Source organism: Falco peregrinus, chromosome 10 (assembly GCF_023634155.1).
Source record: "Falco peregrinus isolate bFalPer1 chromosome 10, bFalPer1.pri, whole genome shotgun sequence".
Classification (NCBI taxonomy): domain Eukaryota; kingdom Metazoa; phylum Chordata; class Aves; order Falconiformes; family Falconidae; genus Falco; species Falco peregrinus.
Window position 1 is genome coordinate 18269923 of NC_073730.1, and position 20426 is coordinate 18290348.

The following is a 20426-nucleotide window of genomic DNA, read 5'->3' on the forward strand; positions in this document are numbered from 1 at the left end:
AATTGGAATATAGGGATTGAATTACTAATTTATGTTGGTTTAAATTTCATGTTATAAATTACAGGATTCTAAGATGTAAGGGAAAAATGTTCCCCATGATGCAGACTACCTACAGTTCCAGCCACAAAGATTTATATAAGACTCATTGGAGATGAAGGAAGGAGAGGTACTGAAGACAGACTGGCATGGTTCATCTGGTACATCGGTGGGCATGTCACAGAAGGCACAACTTAAAAAAAGAAATCAAAACACCACAAAACAAATGAGAAAAACCCAAACCCTTATTTAAACTGAGGATACTGGGCGCTGGGTGTACTTTTAAATATGGATAGTTTGAAATGCAGGTTTCTGAAACTCCACAACATGAAGGTCAGGTAACAGAAGAAATGAACAGTGATAAAGAGAGATGCTTCATAAACCTTAAGTGGTTTCATTTCATTCCTGTGTTATCTCTTCTGTCATCCACCCTAGTGTTTTATTCAGTGTAATCTTGTGTTCAAAACTTTCTTGTGAATTTAAATCTGCTATTAAGTTCACTGTATTCTGATCATTTTAGTTTGATTTCTGTGTATAACAGTCTCTGGAGTGGCCTGTAGAAGCAAATATAAAACCCATATAAGACAATATGTTCTTTTCAGAGTTATTATGTTGACTGGATTCCTACTATTGGGACCTGGTCCTCCGATTCCGGAGATGAAATCTTAACTGGCTCGTATTTCAGCCTTCAAGACCACGGGCAAGTCACTTTCTGAGAACAGCATGTGCCTCAGTGTTACACTTCTTCAAAAGTTGAGTTCATTTCCTTCTTGAGTAACATGAAGTGTTCCAGAAAGACTGCTGTCAGACTTTTCTGGATAAATATTAGCTAATCTTTCCCTTTCTTACATGAACTTGATAATTAATCTATGCCACCTGAATGGCAATCTGTCATGAATGTTCAGGAATTGACAGCTAATTTAATGAATCTTGAGAAGATGTGATGTTTCCAGCATTTCTGTAATGGAGCCACACTTACTATGAACTTAAACCACTTCCCCTCTTCATTCGAGCTTTCTCCTCATCCTCTGTGGGCTTTTGTTTGGAAACCAATTAAGCACAGCAGGGTATTTTAGTTTTGCCTGTATTCTGTGCCACATCTCACATTTTACAGGGTTTTAAGGAAGTCACTACAGTAAGTATTTAAATATATCTATGAAATAGCATGTGACATGCTTGTTTCACAGTCTTTCTCAGGCGGAAGTTACAGTTATGATGGGGGTATTTGCCTGCTAGAAGTGTAGTCTTTGTCAAAAACTTACTCAGTTATTTGATCATTTATGTACTTTGAACCACCATTAATTCTGACACACAAAATAAAAGATCAAGGTTTCTCCAGCACTTGTTTCATGGGAAGGGAGATTTCAGTCTCTTCTGACCATTAGAAGTGGCCTGCTCCACCCCATCTCACAGTCAGATGAAGGCTACAAGCCCTCAAGCGAGTCAGCAAGAATTGAGGCACTTTCATGAGCACCAGCTCTCTGCTCAGAACAAGGACAACTTTGATCAGGTTCCTCAGGGCTGGTCCTGTCAAGGTTTGGCCATCTCCAGGGGCAGGGATTGCACAATCTCTCTGACCTACCTGTTAGTGTTTTACTATCCTAATGGTGATTTCTTTTCTTTTTTTTTTTTCTTCCTTTTAACAATATTTACTTGTTTTAACTTGGTGTCCATTATCTCTCATCCTGTCACTTGTGCACCTCTCAGAAGAATATGGCACTCTCTCTCAGTAGTTGAAGATTACTTCCGACTGTGTTTGAGACTGGCTGCAGTTGCCCTTGTTTTGATGAACCTTCTTTGTCTTGCAGAGCTTCAGAATTTTCAAGAATAGTATTCTGCCTTTAGTAGTTCCTTGGACCTTATTTTTTGCATTTTGTTGAACGTCATCTAAGATTGATTGACGGGGCTAAACAATATTTTTGTGTAAGAATCAGAGTTTCTATTTCAAGGACTGCAATGTGGGCATATTTGGGATCTGTAAGGTGTGTAATTTGGATTTGATAATCATATTCTCAAAAGCTGCTTTATGAAGGACTATCGTGCCTTTGTAGGTCATACTTTTGCTACAAAAACTCATGACAGTTTGAGTGCATTATCTCACTAAAGCTACGTGTATTTTGCTTGAGGCAATGGCTAAACACCATAAACCTTGATTGTTTCCAAAGGTTCAGAGAGGCCCAGAGGTCCTGAGCTCTAGTTCATGCTGATTGACCATAATGTATTTGAAGCTTATCTTTCTATACCTCATTGACTTGGAGTATGTAAGTGTTTGCATAGTACGAAAACGGTAAATGGAAGAATGGTGCCAATTACCAAATATGAACCAGGTTTCAGAGTGATAAGACATTCACTTTCCTTACAGATCTGGCCTTGCGATTTCTTAATCCTGCCAGGAGGATGATAGTAGGAGGTTTTATGTATACTTGGCTGAACAAAACAATCTTTAAATAAGTTTAATTAATAACTGTTGGTTTTGTTGTTTGTGTTTTTTTCCCAGTGTTCTCAGATGAGAGATAATCTGAGCAGCAAAGTATTTACAGCACAGGTAAGTCACACAACTGATTATATTCAATTTTTTTTACTAAAGTATTGAATTTATTGATGTGAAATTGACAACCTGCAGATTAGCAAAGCAAGGTCTAGATAGTACTCTAGAAGTACTAGCAAAATGACAGATACAGAGTTGGAGAATACAGCACACAGCTGTAAGTCATTCTAATGCTGACAGACCACTTCCAAGGCATAAAATTGTATTAGAGGAATAAGTCATTTTCCTGTATCGGCTCTCTCTTGAATCTCTTCATTGAAACACTAGCTTCCAGATCCGTAAGTCATTCTTACATGCCAGAGACAGTTCAACCTGTTGTTTCCTCACCTACAGTTTGTGAATTCCCTTCTGTTTTCTGTGGGTGTGTACACCCCTGCCTTCTCTGGTCAGCTGTCTCCGGCCATAGAGAAGTGTAAATGGTGTTCTCTTCCCCTGCCTTCAGAACAAATAAGAGGGTGAATTTACTCTGTTATTTTAAGGGGGAATTTCTTACAATTTGAGAGTAATGAGATTAATTACTTGAAAAGTAAAGGAAAGCGTTTGCATATCTCTTTACTGTGCAATAGATGCTATTTTTCTGTAGTAAATTACTGAAATGTATACTACAGAGGTGTGTGTGAAGAAATAAGTAGCTGATCATATTAGAAGTTTGAGTTTATATGAAACAACGTGAGTTGATAGACAAATATGGCTTGAGATTTTTGTCTAACTCTCGCTAGTTCTGGCCAACAGCATATTATCAGATTAGGAGTATTTTACCATCAGAATAAATAACTGAAAATTCATGCTGGACCCTATGCTCCAAGGAGCTTCTACTAACATTGGTCAGATGGAGCCCACCTGGGAGGACACTGTTGCTAGCTGCTTATGGTTATTGTGTATTAATCCTCTCATGAGTATCACATGCAAACCACAGCTCCGATTATCTTTTTGCTTTCCTCACATCTCCTTCTCGTCCGACCAACTTCTGTCTCTCTCCATTGTGCCTTTGAAGTGGGTTTGCTCTTTTCAGCTCCAGTGTAGGCATTTCTGCATATGCAGCTCCCAGCTGCATTCCACAGGCCTATATTCCAGATGCCCGTGAGAACCAAACAAAGCATTACTGTCTATAGCACAAAGTATATGGGAATACATCTGGAAGAGGGAAGTATCAGCTGCCTGACAACAAGGAGGCCACTATGGATGAAGAACTATTGTAAGAAATTGTAGCAAGAGGAGAAATAAGCTGTCCACTTTAAGTTCCATTTTTTAATTTATTTATTTTTTTTACTTTGCTCTGACAAACTAAGAGTTTTAAGCCTACTGCTGGGATATTAGTTATTTCTTATTTGAGGTATTGTATTTAGCACTATACTGTAGTATTGTGGACAGGTTGTGAAGGGGGTCAACACTGGATTCAGTTCTGTAACTATTTAAGTGGACTCTGCCATCCCACACATTTTGCTTAGGGATCATTTGTTCTTTAACAGTGTTCTGTTGGTGACATGACTGAGCTCAGTTTTTGGCAGATGAGTTCAGGGTGGGGGACTGTTTCACAAGTAGACAAGATCTATGTGCCTTTACTGTGCCTCAGCCTGCTTGTGTGTTTTCTGCTCTTCCTCTGGGCCACATACACAGTGTGAGCCCTCCAAATCTGTGGGGACTCTGGGGGTGATGAGGCATTTGTGTCTCAAACATTGTCACAGATTACATGCCAGCTGTGTCTGATCTGTTAGGCTTCAGACTTTCATTAATCCAAACAGAGTCCTCTTTTGATCCTCACATCACTTTGCATGACAGGTTTCTGGGCATCAGAATTGGTACTTAGGTGACTGGACTTGATATGCACACAAGAACAGTTCTTAACAACTAAAAAGAACGATGTCATTTGTGCCACAGAACACCTAAACCAGATTGTTTCAGAACATCTAAAAGAGCTTATATTCTCTTTCATGTTGAGAGTAACATGCTAATATTCAGGATTATTTTTTTCCCCTGAGAGTCTTAAACATAAAACACTGTTCTTCACACTTGATTTTTATAAAGTCTGGATTTATAAGGGATGCAGGGCACTGGATGTCCTATTTTCTGTGTTGGTATTGGGGCAGTTGCAGTTCTAGTTTTACCTTCAGCCCCTATAAACCATATCAGTATAATGTTGTTCAGCCAAAAAGCAGCCATTACATTTGTACTGTTTAAGTACATTGGACAAGTGGCAGTAAAGTAGACAATAACTCACATTTTTCAAAACATATTTGATAGCCTCAATGTTATAGTCAGGAAAAGCAGCCCTCTGGTTCTATCATTTTTATTAAATGCCACTGCTTTAAACTAACTGGCAGTAGGCTTTTTTCTACTCACCAAGCAGTTTACTAATTTAGATAACTCCTCAGTCATCAAAGCCTCCTTCTTTGGTCCCACCACAATCATTGTGACAGTTCCAGGTAAGAGTATTTGGCAGGGATAGCTCAAGGGTTCATTCTTTTCAGAATGTTTACTTTACCTGACATTTCTTTCCTGGGTGCCACAGTGATTAGTCATCTGTATATTATTTAAGGGAAGCTAAGGAATACTGTTCTCTCCATGTAAAGAAACAGCTAGGGAGTGTATAATAAAAATAAATAAATAATAAAAACCCCTCAGCACTGAAGAAGATGTACTAGAAAAGCATTAAAGTTGCACAGCAAGTGCAGAACAGTGTGTGCATGTGTATTCTAGATAGGGCAGAGAATATTGACTGCCATCAGGATTGCCTGAAAATTCTCACTTATAAACCACTGTAAACAAGATTGGTTTGATTTATTTTTAATCTTCACAGACTTTACTGTTTGTGTTGATATTTTCCATGTTGGGCTTCCTCCTGGAGCAAAACATTTGGAATGACTGATCAAAATGGCTTGGTTGTTTCTGGAAAGGAAGTGAATATGTATTGCTCTGAATAAAATTTTGAGTACTCCCTGCCCCACCCCACCCCCAATTGCATCTTTCTTTTGTTATTTCAAAATACCATCAAAATCTGCTGTCAAAATGTGATCTTTCCTTGAAGTACCGGTTCCTGTTGAGAAAGATGCTATTGTTTTATTCCATGAGCTGAAATGATAGAGGTCTGTACAGTTACTCTGACTATTGCTAGTGATTCTACTGAGCCGCAGGCTTGTCACTAGGATTCCAAGCTGTGGCATTTGTGGAGAGCTGGATAGTTCTGAATTTTTAGAAACTTGGTAATTTACAAATAAAAACTGAGATTGCAAGTTGAGAGTTTAAAATCAGGGTGAAATCTGCTGGATAAAGCGTGGATAGCACTCACTTGAGCAGTTCAAATTTTTCAAATCCAATATTTTATTTTTTCTGTTAAGTGTGTGCCTTCAAGCCCTTTTTATGGTATGCTTTTCAAAACTTGCTCCAGAGACAGAATTATTAATCTCCTCTTAGGTTTCTGTATAGCGCTCAACACTACAGTGCTTCACAAACCATTAATGAAGTTATTTTCACAACACCCTGGTGAAATGAGAAGGAATTATTGTCCTCATTTGACAGATGGAGACTGGGACACCGTAATTCAAGGTTGAAAGTACCTACTAATTTGGGAACCCAGTCTGAGACATCCAGCTCCAATCTGTTTCAAAATATTTAACATCGGGTAGTAAGCTGAAAGCACAGATCCCTTTAACTTTAGCTGCATTTGTGAGTGATCAGCACTTTGAGCAAGGTACCCAGATTTCAAGTCAGCTATGGAGCACATGAGGAACATAGAATTGATGACCTTGTATGAAAAGCTTGGTTTTAAGAACTTGTCCTGTATCTCATAGACTGTCTTGTAACAAAAGGAGGTGTAGACTGCAAACTCTTCAGGGCAACTTTTAAACTACCTTAAGCAGGAGACTGTATTTTTTTTTCTTTTCTTCCTGCATTCCTTGCTCATTACACAACTATGAACCTCAGCAATGAACCTCAGCAATGCAGGCGGCAGCCCTTCTCCTCCTCAGGCAGCCATGCTATGCACCGCATGAAGTGGTAACCTTGTGGAAAACTCAGTTTGTGATTATATAACTAAGTTGTATGATGTGTTTACTAAATGCCGAACTCTTGTCCTGTCTTTGATCACAAACAACTGAAGTCTGAGGTGTATCAACAGAGAGAACTACTGACTACTAATGAGTTGGCTAGTATACTGGCATAAAATGGCTCTGCAAATGTTTGTGTAGGCAGATATAGTTTGAACACTGATGACTACTGCTCAACTGTACCGATTTCCTCCCATTCCCCATCTCTTGTCCCTTGTTTTCTACCTAGATCCCAAACATTGTAGGGTAGGGTCTACTATGTTTTGCTTGTGTAGAACTTATTATAATGTGGTCTTGATCAAGGGACCTCAGCTGCTCTGATGGAGTCCCTGTTTGTTCACATTATTCATGTTATCATCTGAAAAAAATTAGTCTCTCAACTACTTAATTGAAATATTTGCTGTATGGACTGTCTTCCGTGGACCCCAGTGGTGATCACTGACAGTTGGCTATGTGCATTGCCCACCTAGAACGTTGCAGGGAGAATTACAATTTGTTCACTAACTTTTGTTTCTCTTAAGTGAATTTAATGTGTTTTATACTTTTCAATTTACTAAAGTGCTAGTAGTTTATTAAAACAGAACATTAAATTGACCTGTATACCTGTATCACAGGACTGTTGTGAAGATTAATAATTAGATAATGTTTGTAAAGCACTTTTTATAAGTGAAAAGTGCTATAAAGTGCTAAGTATTATTATTGCAGCATGATAGAGATCACAAAACACAAGTGAATTAGCTCTAGGTTTAAACCTTATAAGGCAAAGCATACCAGGGGCAAAATAACATTACAGTTATTTTTCTTACATCCAGCACTTCATTAACTACCACATAGGGTTATATAACTCTGTGAGAGTCTAACTTAGTAAAGTTTATAATCATAGCAGGAAAAAGTTCTCACGGGTTTTGCAGGCAAGACTTGTGTGTACAGCTTTTAAGGTCACACAGAGTTCCTCCAGCTATGCAGCATTAGTGCCTCCAGTTGCATGTAGGGACATCACTGCCCACTGGCTCTCTCCAAGTTAACCCCTACCACAGGAATGCCACTGTCTAGCTTCGATCATACGTGTCACTAAATACAGGTCTTCACTGCATGTAAAGTGGCGTAATACCACTGAATGAATACAGACATCTTTTTCTCAGGATTTTACTATGCTTTCTCTCACCAGCTCTTTTCCACAGTCTCTGTCACTCCTTAATCTCTGCTTTTCCTCTAAATTTTTACTGGAGATGTGAGAAAGACACACTCCAATAAATCCATTGCTTGTTTTCTGGGTGTAGTCAAGTCTTTAATGTCTTTGAGAAAGTCGGTCAACACTTCCTTTCCTCTTTAATTCTCACTTCTTGCTTATCTTGCTCCAGGTGGCCTATTGCTACTGCTGCAATCATTGCTTTTCCTAAGGATGCCATAAACACAGAATATTTTCTGAAGTCCAGTTCTGGTGCTGCCTGTTTTCTGCTCCATCCTCTGTAGGATGATCTTGGGCCAAAACCTTGAGAAGTGGCATTTGCTACTTGGTATAGCTACCTGCTGTTTTCTGAGAAAAGGAATGTGAAGTAGCCTCCTCAGAGAAGTGTGCGAAAGCTTTGGAAGACAGTCCATTAAGAAAAATTACATGCCTCTTTCAGTTGGATTTAACTTCTTCTAGGCTACTTGATTATCACTTTTTCTTTTTTTTTTTTTTTTTTTTTTTTTTGGGGGGGTGGAGTGGGGAGTGTGGGGGGGTGTATCTTGTTTATTTTCCTCCTTCCCTCCCTTCCTCCTATAGGAACTCTCAGTAGATGGCCTTTTAAATGCTAGCTGCTGGTATGTGGACTGACTCTGCAAGTTCCTTTTAAATTTTACACTAGCCATGCTAGTCTGACTGAAGCATTCCTGTCTTATCTCTAAAAAACAAAATAAAACCCACAGAAACAAAATATGTGCACCAAGGAACCACATCCCCCACTACAATTCACATCCAAGTTACTGTGGTGAGTTTACTGCATTTGTTTGCTTCTGAAACATGCAAAATCTGTGTTGAAATGTCAGGTCTTATATGGTGAGTGCTGAAGAGAAACCATTTACCTTGAGCACCAGGCACATGAGCTTCGGGGGAACAATTTCTGGACACTTCACAGGTGTTTGTTAGGATCTAATTGCAGCTCACAGCAAATTGCAAAGCACCTGTGCTGGGAGAGACTTGCAGTCTATAGAGCTCACAAGATCATGGCTTCTTTTCCATATTGTCTTTAGACATCCTCAATATACCCTTCTCCAGGCAGTCTCAGGAAAGTGACACTGGCGTCCTCTGTAAAAGGACTCAATCTGCCTTCACATCCAGATGCTGACTGTGACATACAGTCACCATGTGGGCTAGAATAGATGCAGGCTGGAGAGAACCGCAGCCCTGTGACCTGCCCTGGTCCACAAGCACATTCATATGTGCAAGAGGGGTAGCTGAGGCTGCCCTGCAGGACTTGCCCATGAGGTAGCCATGTTGGCCCTTCTGCAGGATGCGAGGTAAGCAGAGCTGAATTTGATCATAAGCACAGCCCAGTGCCTCTTGTACGTACTGGTAACTTTGGGAGATAGATATGAGAAGTGCTAGAATGAAAATGTAGATGAACAGGCAAAAGATTTGATTTATGGATCTACTGATGCATTTCTATTATATTTGTGGTTTTGTGCAGTGATACGATTTCTGTGTGGGTAACACAACGAGGAGAGTAAGCTCTAACTCTGTAAAGGAAAGAGAAGCTCCACTTTATCCAAATTGGAACCAGCTGATTCCAAAAACCAGCAGGGTGGGGAGGGGATTATTTATAGTCAAACCAGCAAGGAGAGGATTATTTATAGCCAAACCTGGAAGCAGTGTGACAGGTAGTGAGGAGTACTTGGGTCAGGCAAAGACATCTGCTGGGTATGTCAGCAATACATAGGTAACTCTGTATCCAGCAGTAAATGATAGGACAGAAATTACAGCTGACCTGGAGGAAGAAATGTTGCAGAGGCACATTTGAGGGAAGTAACAATGTGTCAGGCAAAAGAATTAACTAAAATTAGGTATGCCAACAAACATAAAATCTATGTACCAATGAGAGACTTAAAGTCAAAAGTAGGTGAACTAGGTGTCTGGGGATGGAAGAGTGTAGAGGAATGCAGGCAGTGGGTTGAACAGCATTGATAATGTGCAGCTGTGGCCTTGCCTCAGCGACAGTGGGTTGATTGGCATGGATGATGTGCAGCTGTAGCTCGTTCCTGATAAGTGGTTAAATAGCCCTGAGGATTGTGGGAGAAGGGGGTCAGGTGGTGGAGGGGCAGTATGGTCTGACTTCTGGGGGAAGTAGATATAGCACAGCCAGTAGAATCTGACCAACGGTAAAGCCTTGTTGCAGTCTACTAGTTTCATTGTGCTGCAACAATTGGTGCCCCATGTGAGGCTGACTGAGTTGGACTCCAACTACAACGGAAAAGGACTGAGCTTTCAAAGTAAGTGCAACTCAAACAGTTGATACTAGTGCAATATTGTAGTACGTAACTATTAGCTGGGTAGAGTAGATCAGATGCTGGTGTGTTTCAGTACATGGCTATAAATAATGTAGACCAGATCAGCCATGAAGATGGGGCATAGCTTTCTGTGGTACAACCAGTTAATATTTCTCAGTGAAAAAGTATACAACAACTTGATAGGGAACTGCTGGTCTTCTACTACAATGTTTCTAAATGTTTTAGGAGTATCCTAAGCTTTGTGTAAGCTCCTTGGTGTGGATTTATTTTTAAATCAAAAGAAAAATCACTAAAAATAATGGCAGGTTTATACCACTTGTTGGCTGCTCAATGAAATGATGTTGAAGGCCTGATTCTTGTTCTCACTAATGTTGCTTGCTGTTACTCTGGCATTATATAATGTAGACAGAAATGTGTGGAGACCTACTGCTTGATTGTAAAGAAGGGTTAATGTAAACTAAAATTGTTCCCTGTCTGTGTAGCTGTGAGGAATATCAAAGAGGTAGTAACATTTACCCATCTATAAAATGGTTGTATGTGACAATAGGGCAAGGTTTCTTGACAATGCAGATGATTACACTCAAGATCAGCTACTTCTTCAGACAGGCACAAATGGAGAGCTCTGTCATACGTTAATTGCCTCAAGGTACCTATTTATACTTAGTAATAGTAGCCACAGTATAATTAGGTTTCATGTCTTTGGAGAGAGAGCACAATAACCTCTGTGGTTCAACACTGGGAATCCATGACTGGACTGTTTAAACCATTCTGAAATGTGCTTTGTGATGTTTGCAGTGTCTAAGGCAAATTTGATGGGCTAGAAAAGTGCAAGAGGTTTTTCTCATGTTCTGGTCATTTTCTATTTTAAAAAGAAATTAATGAACAAAGAAACAGAAGAAAACTCAAGATAGTCAAAGACCTTACTGTAGGAGAGACTTGGATTTTTAATTCATAGTGGGAAAAGGTGCAAAATGAAGGAGTCTAAAAAGCAGAGGAATGTTTTGAGAGCAAGAGGATGACTTGGTAAGCAAGAAATACGGAACTGGTCAAATGAAATTTCATGCATCTCATAATTAGCATATAGAATTCATTGCCATAAGATATCATGGGAGCTGAGCACTTTCAGGTAATGAGAGAATCCAAATTACGTTAGGTACAATAAAAACTGTAATAAAGATGTAAAACTTTATGCTTGTGGACAGGAGTCAAACACGTGTGGAGGGGGTTCCAAGGAATCTCCATGCTTGAGATGATTATTCCATAATTTTCCTCTTGGATTTTTTTGCTTTCCTTTGTAGCAATAGGTACTGATGCAATTGAGGATCTGCTGAGGAACTCTGTGTTCTCTTGCATTTATGCTTGTGTAGGATGGGAGGAGAGGGTGCTACAAGAATATGCTCCTATTCAGAGCCTCTCAGGAGGAAATAACTCTTAGACATTGCTAGAGAACACAAGCAAAGTAACCTTGCTGTAACTGGCATCAGGGTGTGAACTCCACAGCTGCACAGAAGAAAGACCTGGTCAGGTTACCCTTAGCTCTCAGCCCCCCATAGCTGAGCCAGGAGTGCATTCTGTGCAATGCAGAGTCCTAGATGACTTTCTGCAATCTCATTGTATTTTTGCCCCCATCTTCTCCTTTAAAGTAAATTTATCATTTGCAGTACATAAATATATTATTTGTACTCGAAAACAATGTTTTCTCATATGTAATCTACCTCACACTGACACTCTGCAGGACACGGGTTGAGTGGTGTTTAAGTGGCAGTACGTGTTGGGTCTGTTGCCTGGGGGTCTGGGTGCAGCCTCCAGCCTGCTAGGTGAGCCAGCAAAGGAGGTGTGCTTCCCACCCTGGCTCCCCCATCAAACTGGGACTGCATCTAGCCATATGGTGGTCTGCTCACCTGGTCTCTGTTCTGCATGGTGAGATAGAGAACTTTAGGAACTGCTTTCCCAAACCAAAGTGAAAGTATCTTACCAACTGAAAATGGCAGTAGATCGCTGCTAATGCTCTTGTCATTTCCAGAGGTAATGTATTTAATCCTGTCTTTCACTGTTGCTTGACCCTATGGCTGCTGTAGCCATTTTCGGGCACTGAATTAATCTGAATGGAAACATGGGCAAAAAAACCACAGTAGCCACACTATATTTATTATGCATTTGAGAAGGAAGAAGAAACTGCTTCAGCACTGCTTCCTTCTCGTACTTCATATCTCTAAAAGTAGCTAGTTAATTGCATTCCATGGTTACTGCTATTGTAATATGTGCTTATTTGAAGTGCAAAGATAATCATCGATTGTACACTTTTGACTACACTATTAATGGTTTCAATACCCACATTGTGTTTACATTTTGCTTTATAACTAACACTTAGCCATTGCGGTTTTATACATGTAGTAATTCGGTGAATACTGTCTCCATGTAATGCCCTTGCCATTTCATTCTGCGGTTTTAAGTGTTGTTTTTCTAGGAAGGTCTTGAAATGTGGGGCATTATGTATGAGTTATGCTAATTTGTTAGGGCAATGAATACATTAATTTCATTAGTAAATGGCCTCAAAGCAATAATTACCAGTGTAGGTGTGTCAGAAACGATCATGTTCAGTTTTGCCAGTTAATTATTAAGATTTTGTTCTAAGGGACCTAGATTTGACATCCAGCTTCAATTTAGCCATAAATAAGTCTGAAGTATATCGGGCTGAAGAAATCTAGCCAAGAACTTGTTTTGCTCTTAGAAATTTCTACATTTCGTCTAATTGTGACTGCCAATAAGATGCCAAAATAATTAGTGTCAGTGATATGTTTATACTATACCTCCCAAAAAGGCACATCATAATGAAAATAGCAATCGTACTTTCTCATTTCTCTTGTCTCGCCTTATGTTACAGAATTGTGAATTATTCAATGGCAGTATTACTTGCTAGTGCAGTATTAAATTTGAAATGGCTGCAGATTATTGTTAAAGCTGAAGGGTGTTTTTTAATGGAGTTTACTTCTAATGGCCTAATTAGGTTTCTAAGTTATATCTGTGCACTTCTTGAACTTTACATGGCTAACACTGTAAAGGAGACAAATGGAGGCACCTGTGCACCTAGATTACTTTCCATGGATGTGACCCTATTTTTAATTACAGTGGACCTGTTGAGAGCACCTAATAAACCACTGCTCAGTAATAATATGCTTTTAGGCACCTTACAACTGTATTTTTTCCAAAGAAAATGAAAAATTGTGTGCTTGAGCTGAGATATATTTCTCAATTATTAAAATGGTAGCAAATTAGAATTCACCAATGTTTCATTTTTGTAGTCTGCTTTGTAAAATAGTGACATAGAAAGAGGCACAGAGGCCTTCTGTTCTAATCACTTAAGTTACAGCTTCTTTCAAAACTTATGTTTTAAACTGCAAGGTGAAACTTTTCAGATCACTACAGAATATTGCTAGAAAAATAGAACTGATAACTGTTTACTGTCTCTTATGTTACATCATCAAAGATGCTGCACTACTCGGTTTCATCACAAGAAAATGCACCATATATGGAAGCAAAGGATATATAGGTCTCCCTATGTTTCCCATCAACGGACATGGATAACAGCTGGTCACAACAGCTATATTGGCCCTGAAATCCATTTTATGTTGAGTGCAGGACTCCAGCCAAGCTCTTCAGATTTAGAGCAGAGGCCATCATTGGTCCAGTCCAGTAAGTATATACTCTGCAGAGTTTGCTCCTTGGCCTTGTTTCATAATCTCAAGCAGAGTCAGTGAATAATGATATTACATCCAGCTTCTTAGATTTCCAGACACAAAGAGTGGGTGTCTAATTGTGGTTTTCTTCTTTTGCATGATTGATAACTTTGCATTAGTTAAGCTGATATTCAGTTTGCCTTGGGACAGATATAAGTAAATGCAACTGATCTCACAATGAGTTTCGGCATGTATCTGTGCAGCCTAGTTACTTTACCTTTTTTCTGGTCAAGCTTCTGAGAAACCTAACCGTGCAAGAAAAAACAAGTATTGTGCTGTTACTACAGTAACATACCCATTTCTCTTGCTGGATGGCTTTTATTCTGGACTGCTTCTTTGCTGCTCCAGTATTTGTTCAGAGACTCAGAACCCAAGGGAATGAGATCCTTTCTGTGTCAGATTGTGCCCTTTTCCCAAGACACTGGGAGGAAAATGAGTCTTTCTTGTTTATTAGGTAATTAAGTGAAATATATTGATAGTTAGATTTGTGCCACTCTATATTTGTTTGAATGCTATCAGAGTGATTTAGGAATACTGTTCGCCATAGAGATTCTAGAATATGTAGCAAAATGTAGACAAAATCCCTTCTTAAATTTTATTCCCAGAAGATAAATCCCCTGGGAAATCAAGTTTCGTAAAAAGCTGTCAGTAGCAAAGAATTTTTTTTCTTCCCCTGATCAAACATCCTAGTCTTTCAGGGAATAGGTTGCCAGTAAGTCTCTTACTTACCTGCATATTCTTATTTTTTGCCATTAGTATCAAGTTTAAACATTTAAGGATTGATTTAATATTTATGGCACAGTTTAATAGAAGTTTAGTGATGTAAGGGAGCTGGTTGCAAAGATGTGCCCCACTAGAAACTCATTTACTTACAGAATCAAATGCTAAGTAAAATAAACAGCTTGGCTTTCTACTGACATTTTATAGCCACCTTAAGGGAAAGGTGGGGATGGGGGTTCTGTTGCCATGTGGGTTTAATTCATGAACTTCCACTCAGAGTGCTCAAAGGCAATGTGGTAGTTGAGCCAACTTTCTCTGTTAAATCACAAAAAGGAAGATTTTTTTTTTTACCAAATACAGGGGATCAACTGCAGCTGCAAAGAGGAAATTTAGAATTATCATCATACCAGTATCAGAAGGTCCTTTATATTTATAGCTTCATAAAAGTTCACAGCTAGAGTATTTGCTGCCAACTCATAAAAGAACTAATGAAAATTTCTGCCGATTTTTTTCATGGATAGTGATTTCTTAATCCCCTAAATCCTGATGAATTCTTATATTCAAAACATTTGTAAAGGAGGAGGGAAAAAGACTTCTTGTTGCCTTAATAGGGTAGGTCCCACTTAAACTGTAGCACAGTTTGTCTCATAGTGAGTTTTACTTAGGTAATATTGCCATGCTCCAAGTGTACCCATTAACACCAAGGTGACTGTTTGTGACCAGTATTATTCAATGTAAAAGAAAAAAAACTTATAAAATTGTTGCCTTTGTGAAGGTAAATTGCTGTATTGTTTGGATAAACTTTAAAATTTGATTTATAATCATAACAATGATTATTGTTTCAAAATTAAAAAACTAATTAAGCACTAAGTTTCTTTCAGATAAGTAGTATTTGGCAGTAATGAAAACCTTGTGGTTTAATGTATCTCAAAGGGTGTTGTAACTGAATGTTGTAATTCTCAGGCTCTCTGAGTTCTTGTGGCTAAAAGCAAGAAGCTTTTTTTACTTACATTCCTAAAACTGTGAAAATTATATAAATGTCTTTCTTTTCAGCTGCTTTGGAAAACCATTCCTGAAAGGAGAAAGGAAAGCTAGTGATAGTAAAGAGTTAGGTGAATATTTATCAAATCTGAGGATAATGAGTTTTAGTGATTTTTCTAGTTACAGATCATTACACACCCCCACACACCCCATCCCCAGTTATTATGCTTATAATGTCAAAGCTGCTCTAAACTTGTCACTTCTACAGTATTGCTCTGTCCCTTCTTTGCTGTAACCTCATCTAGTCTGGGAGAGTCTTTCTCAAGAATAGCATATATCTTTGAAGTTCCATGCTTAAAAGTTAAACTTGGAAGTATCTTTGAAATTATGTAGTGAGAAATGTTCTGGATTGTAATAACAGAAGGGTGTCACTTGGTACCACCAGAACAGAGAGGGCATGTTTCAAAACCAGAATGTTTCCAACACTAACTGCTGCAAAAGGGTTTATCCCTCAGAAATAGGAGCTTCCTTAAAGGAGCTAAACTGGCATCATAGCATCACTCTAGTTTTATATTTAAACATCCCAATAAAATGACTTCCGTAGATGTGGCACTGGTAACTAGGAGAAAATCGCAACAGATTCTGAAGCTCTGAAAAGAGCAGAATCATGTAGGAGCTGCCCTTTGTGGGAAGAATGAGGAGGGGAAGAGTGGAAAGTGTTGGGGAGAAGAAAGCCCCATTATTTTCACCATGCTGGTTCTTTAGCTTTCCGAGTTTGTGAATAAGGGCAGTGTCTGCTTAGTTGTGAAAACTTGCTTTTTTTCTGCCAAAGAGTAATAGTGCGATGCGGTATGACCTCTGTCTGAGAGACACACCTAACATTGCTGAGCCATTTAGGCTATCCTCTTAGCCCAAGCTATTTTATCATTTTGCATGCAGTGTGCCTCAAGCTGTGCAGCTATTTATTGAACTAGGCCATGTTACTGTTTGACTGAGAGGAAGACAAATGTTCCATATTATCCTTAATTTCCATATAATTGTTTTAATCTTTGTTTTATAATAAATGTATAAAAGTGCCCTGAGGGTACCTTTTTGTTTGGTATTATAGGTGTCTCATTTAGAGTCCAAGCAAGATGGAAATGTTCAGGTCTGCTTTTTCTTGTGCTCACCTGAATGGTTCACAAGATACACTCCAAAAATAAAATAGTCTGCCATTCTCACTGCAGAACTCTACCTCCACACGTGAAAGCATGTGAGGCTGTGTTTCCCATCCATTTCATTCTGGATATATTTAACAAATCAGATTAGGACAACTGACAGCTTTGGCTGGAGAAATGTGCTCCTGCCAACTCCAGAAAACATTTAGCTATTGCTGGGGGATTGTATGTTCCAAGTTAAAAGGAACTGGGGAGTAAGGGGAAGAAGGAATATCTTACTTAAGACTCACCACTGCTTCCTGTATTGCATCTTGACTGTATATTTATTCACAGAAGCTGAACAAGTAGTCTTACATAAAGAAAATCAGCTTCCAAAACTTCTAAAGGGTCAAGGTTTATGAGAAAACACACAGGAGTCTCGTATGGAGTCCTTTCAGTTTGGCACTCTACCTAGGTGTTTTATGCCCAGTTAATGACTTGTGTCACTTAGCTCCCAATGGCCAGCTGCCTGTAACCTTCACTCTTGGACTCTTTAATTCATAGTGGCATTTTCAGCTGTGTCTTTGTTTAGGAGTGGCTGCTTCTGGATGCCACTCCATCCATACACCCAAACTCCACTCGCACAGATGCGCTAAGGTGAGGACTCCCTTGGGAGTATCCACACAAAGAGCGTACTTTGACACAATTCCTCCACACCAGTCTAATTGGAGGGAGCTAGAAAAGCAACAGAATAAACTGATAAGGGTGTGAAAGAGGGTCCTGGAGAGTATTTCTGTGTGATTCCATAGAAGTCAGAATAATGTCAACCTATCTGCGGAGTGGAATGGAACTTCATAATCCCACTGTTTACCATCTGTGGGATGCAATAGAAAGCCTATAGAAAGTGTAGCATTATATGATGTATTTCCATAAGGGTATTATTGTATGATTTTGATGGGAGGTGGTTCAGTTGCTGAAATTAGCAAGGTGGGAGGGTTATCTGTGCATGCCTGACAGAACAGAGAAATATGGAAACTTAGATAGTTCTTTCACAAGTTATTTTCAAGCCTGAAATAGAGCCTAATCTTCAGGGGAAGAAAAAGCATCCTGATTTCACCAGATGTTAATGTTTAGTTCCATGGTCCCCTTAATAACAAGCCCAGTGAAAAGGGGAAAGTCATATGAATACATTTTTTGACATTTTGTTTATTAGCATTTTATCTAGGCTAGTAGTAAATGAATAGACTTGTCAGCAGAAATCTCATGGTGAAGCAAATAAAGAATCTTAATAGGCAGGGAGAACAGAACTAACGGCAAATTGCTCACAAAGAGCTCTAATTTATTGGTTTCTTTTTCATGAAGATTCTGTTCTGGATTCTGGCTTTGCCAGAAGAAGCAGCTGAATGATGACATGAGTTCTCAGAAAGAAACTGTGCTGTAGGAAAGGGGAAGACTTGAGGAAAGAGTCTATTTCTTTTAACACTTTCTTCAAAATACTTCATACTGCCCAGTGAAAAGTTTTCTTAGTTTGATTTGTTGGTTTCAGTGAACTGGCCAAGTCTGCTTTTATAGAAGTGCTGTGATACCTGATTCTTCTTGTAGGTGAGTGGCTGCAGTAAAAGAACAAGTGAGGGCTTCTCTGTGTCTGTTATGCAAATGATGCAGAGCCCTGGGTTCAGGATATGCCGCTTCATGGGACTACTTCTTCTGGTTTGGAAGAATGAGCACACCTGTACCCACTGGTACTGTTGGCACACCGCTTCTGGGGCCAGCAGCGTGACTAGGAGGTATGGTATTGCCTCATTTTCTTCCCCCACCCTAGTTAGGCCAACCTATTCTCCCAAACAATGGAAGAAGCTGCAAGTTCCAGGGTTAAAACTAAGAAATTTGTTTGGAGTATGATTAGTAGTTAAAAGCTGGACATTTTCTATTTCATTACTGGCTGTGCAGTCAACAGCAATCACAAATGTAGAGCATACAACTAAATAAAGTTGTATAATTAATAGAAATAACTGTTTACACTGCATTCCTCCCAAATCCCTTGGTGCAGTGGAGACTGTATCTGTAGGACTCTTCAGCCAGGTGGGCACGAGCAGCTGTCATATATCACAGCGCATTAGAAGTAGCTGTGGACACTTTCTCAACACAAGTCATTATTTGCCAAGATTACTAAAACTTTTCTGACCCAACCCATTCAGCCTTCAGTTTTATGTTGGTGGTATCAGAGAAAGTGCTGTGTTTTCAAAAAAGTAATTGCTGAGTGACCTCATAGGGCAAGTTCATCCTCTTATTCCTTCCCTTGCCTTGGACAAGCAGAAAGGCAGAGAATGTAATGATGCATCCTTAAAAGTGCTTGAAGTCAGGATGGAAAAAGGTGGAGAGATGGGGAGTGGAGTAGAATAGGACAGGTCAGATAATTTTAGGGAAATAATTTCTTCGATTAATTACATTTCCTATTCCAGTCTTTAACTCATTCTCTGAGCCTCTATCACTGTCACCTGACCTTGTCAGAATGTCATTGTGAAGTATACCAAAAAAACTCCAACCAAAAACAAACCAAAAAAAATCAAGGAAGAGAAAAATGCTGAAATATGGCAATCCAGAAGTTACATTATTTTTATTTTGGTGCTTTATTGGCATTTTAATTTATTGCTCTACTGGAAGCACTCCTGGCCTTTAGGTGAAAGGAAGAATGAAAGAACAGATTGAGCTGTGTAAAGGTAGTAAGACAGTAGAACTGGTTTGATTATGTAAGATAATTGCATGTTGTTTTTCTTTCTCCTTTATGTTTCTAAAGTGAATTCTTTCCGTAAATCCAATACACTAATTTCTGTTCTAATAAAGGCTTGTCAGGCTTTCTCTCCTGCTGGAGCAACGACTTCAGAAAACAAAAACCACTGTTGTAGCAACTCAGGAAATGAACTTGTAGTTTCTCCTGTGTTTCACGTTTTCTTTGTCCCAGACACTGACATAAGAACGACAAGATTCCAAGAATGTGGTTTAACAAGCCTGTAACTTTACATAATGTTTCAAGGAACTATCTGACAATAATTCATCCAGCACAGGTCACTCATCCTATTGTAATCCACTTTGCAAAGGGCCCCCGTCAGCGCTCTACCCCATTAACCAGGCACAGCACCATTGCTGAGACTTCACTGCTCTCCCCTCATGCAAAGCAGGGAGAATTGACTCCTCACTGTTCAGGAGATTGAGAGTTTCAACCTGTTCTTCACCAACGCCTTTTATTAGTAAGTGCTTTCCTTTATGCTACCGCAATTCTACCTTTGTGAATGGATGAGAAGCCCTTTTGAAAAAATTATCTACAAACAGGAATTTGCTGAATTGCAACTCTCCCTTTCTCATCCCCGAAGAAAAAAGAAAAAGAATAAAATAAAATTTGTCACATTTGGTCACCATGAAGATGTTTCTCTTCTCAGGTCCACAGAGACTGTGTGATGTGCGTGGGAAGTTTCTGAAGCACAGTAATTTTACTATGCTGAAGCTGCTGTAATTTTTTAACGGTCAGTTTTCTGCATGCAAACTGAAGGCAAGAGGAAAAGTTTATAAGGTCTTTTGATTTAGTGGGGGTGAACAGAAGAATGGGGAAGGAAAGGGAAAAAAGACTTAACATCTACAACACTCTTTAGTCAGAATCTGCTGACACGAGCTCCTCTGTTGGCCTGTAAGATGAGAACAGAGTGAGTTCTGGTACCTTACTTATATTACCAGTTTTGAA

At 39.2% G+C, this 20426-nt stretch overlaps 1 long non-coding RNA gene across 4 annotated transcripts in view; it reads left to right on the forward strand.

Annotated features, from left to right (window-relative positions):
* Positions 1-20426, forward strand: part of LOC114012440 (uncharacterized) — a 518537-nt gene that overhangs the window by 347745 nt on the left and 150366 nt on the right. For all 4 annotated transcript variants that reach the window (XR_008748979.1, XR_008748980.1, XR_008748981.1 and 1 more), the window contains one exon: positions 2534-2581. This is a non-coding gene — a long non-coding RNA (uncharacterized LOC114012440). The remainder of the gene's footprint in view (positions 1-2533; positions 2582-20426) is intronic.